Consider the following 2,378-nt stretch of genomic DNA (forward strand, 5'->3'; position numbering starts at 1 on the left):
GGTTTTGATTCTGCTTCAAAACTCCACCTGAGCAGAGTCCAACAGCACACGCCATGTCCTGACGGATGAAGGTTCAGCTGTAATCAGATCCATGCGTCACCTTTCAGACAGGCTGCTAGTCATCAATCTCTTCACTTGTCTCTCTTCACAGTCCAACCTGCGGCTGGATTTACTCGTGTTTGTTTTACATTATTAATAATAATAACAATACATTTTGTTTGTGTTGCACTTTAGGTTTTCATAATGTCAAAGTGCTGCAGGGTAAGACAAAAGTAGTTAAGATTATTAAAACAGTTCATTAAAAACAGTCAAGATAAAATAGTTGTTTTGTTTTTTTTATTTTAAAAAAAAAGAAAGAAAGGAGAACCTAATAAAGGAGTTCAGCAAAATGCTTTTTGAAAACGATAGGTTTTAAGATGTCTTTTAAAATCCTCTGGTAACTGTGGGGCCCTCGGGTGGTCAGGGAGGGCGTTCCACAGCCTCGGGGCAGCAGAGGAAAAGGCCCGGTGTGGAGCTTGGTTCTGGGGACTTGGAGAGGGTTTGAGTTTGTAGAACAGAGGGTATGTGAGGAGGCCTGGGGGAGAGGAGTTCCTGAAGGTAAATGGGGGCATAAATGCACTGGTGGGTGAGGAGGTTAAAGGACTAAACTAGTGACCCTCTAGTGAATGAGTCAGTCTACAGACAAGCAGTGATTTCACCTAAATGGTCTCACTCAACATCAGCCTGATCTACAAAGTGGAGCTTACACGAAATTGCGATAAATAAAAAAAGCAGTTGTAAAGCCGCTGTTGTGCATTCTGCATCTGCAGGGTTGCATTGCCCTGAGTTTCTATTCCTGCACATTTAGTTTTATTGGTTTTGATTCTGCTTTGTAGCTCCACCCAAGCAGAGTCCATGCAAACAGCCCTGACCACATTAAAGCACAGGGAGCACACGGGCAGGTCTTTGTACGACACAAGCCCACGACTGCATCAGGCAGGAAGTGTTAACGTCCTACGAGCTCAGAGCGACGGTGAGTACAATCTATAAAATTATAAATTAAATCATAAAATGATGTTTAGCTTAATTTTCAGAACTGATCAAAAGGAATATTTCCTGTAAGATGCTACTGCAGACTCTGGTGCTCTCAGATGTGCACATAAAGCATCACATTAGTACCAGCAGAGAACCAGAATAGAGCATTTAAAGTGGGGAAGTAACAAATCACAGTTAAACAACAGTAAAGAACAACATTTCAGTTTGCTTCTTGTTGCATCACTCAGCGGGTTAAAGAACGCTGCATGCTTAGTGAATGACTCGCCTGCTGGAGTGAAACAGTTCAAGTTCTGTACAAACCCAGTGATGAACTTTAGAAAGAATGAAGCTGAACTCATTTCAGATGTTGTCTTCTGTTCGTCTGGTGTTTGTTCCAAATGTTCCTGTTACCTGGATCAGCTGCTGTCTGGTCGTTCTTGTAAAGGTAAAGCAGGCAGTGTGACATCAGGATGTGAATTAGTTCAGGCTTGTTTCATGGAAGCTGTTCAGAACCAGAGCTGGGGGCTGACTGCAGTGTGACTTGTTAAAATGCATCCGCTGCTTTCTTGCTGCTCCAGATTTCAGGCCAAGGTTGAAGACTATGGGCATGGCATTTCCAGCACAGCAGCAACATTCAGCAAGTTCTTGGGGTGCTTTTTCAGGATGTGCTTCTGTCAGGCTCAGTCAGCAGGAAGACATGCAGCAGGGTTGAGCCTGAACTACAGAGATAACAGAAACACTATCTCTCTCAAACCAGTCCATGATGATGAAACACTCTCTGACTGGGAAAAGACTGATAACGCAGAGGTGATATATCTGAACCACATGTAGCTGCATGTAATTCTAACAGTACCAAACATACAGAACACTGTAAGTATTGGCTATTAAAATGTAAAAGGGGGAAAAGCTACTAAGAGTTCATAACTGATTGAGCAGGTGTGTGTGTATGTATATGTATATATACACTACTCACAATAAGTTAGGGATATTGTTATTTACATGAGTGCTTTTCCTATTTGGTCTGAATTTTAATGAAGTTCCCTTTGATGTTACTAATAATGAATGAGAAGAAACACCATTTTCATTAGTTTCATATTTCTTACCCCCAAAATTTAAACGATAACAAGGTTAGCCCCAAACAACAAAAACTGACAATGTCAGCAGTGGGTGTTTCTACCATTTGCCGCAATGACAGCTTGACAACGACGTCTCATGCTCCTCACCAGCCTCATGATGTTCTGAGGCAATGCGTTCCACTCTTCCACAAGTGCTACACGCAGTTCTGCCAGGTCACGTGGGGGTGGACTACGGTCATCCAGTCTCTGCTTCAGCTGGTCCCAGACCTGCTCTATGGGGTTCAGGTC

General features: G+C 42.8%; 1 protein-coding gene across 1 annotated transcript in view; it reads left to right on the plus strand.

The window, feature by feature from the left end:
• The first annotated feature begins 934 nt into the window (after nucleotides 1–934).
• Nucleotides 935–2,378, plus strand: part of LOC103360688 (sterile alpha motif domain-containing protein 9-like) — a 9,312-nt gene continuing 7,868 nt past the window's right edge. Inside the window, exon 1 of the mRNA XM_008286540.1 lies at nucleotides 935–1,012. The gene's annotated coding sequence lies outside the window, so the exon portion shown is untranslated. The remainder of the gene's footprint in view (nucleotides 1,013–2,378) is intronic.

Source organism: Stegastes partitus, unplaced genomic scaffold (assembly GCF_000690725.1).
Source record: "Stegastes partitus isolate 25-593 unplaced genomic scaffold, Stegastes_partitus-1.0.2 Scaffold459, whole genome shotgun sequence".
Taxonomy (NCBI): domain Eukaryota; kingdom Metazoa; phylum Chordata; class Actinopteri; family Pomacentridae; genus Stegastes; species Stegastes partitus.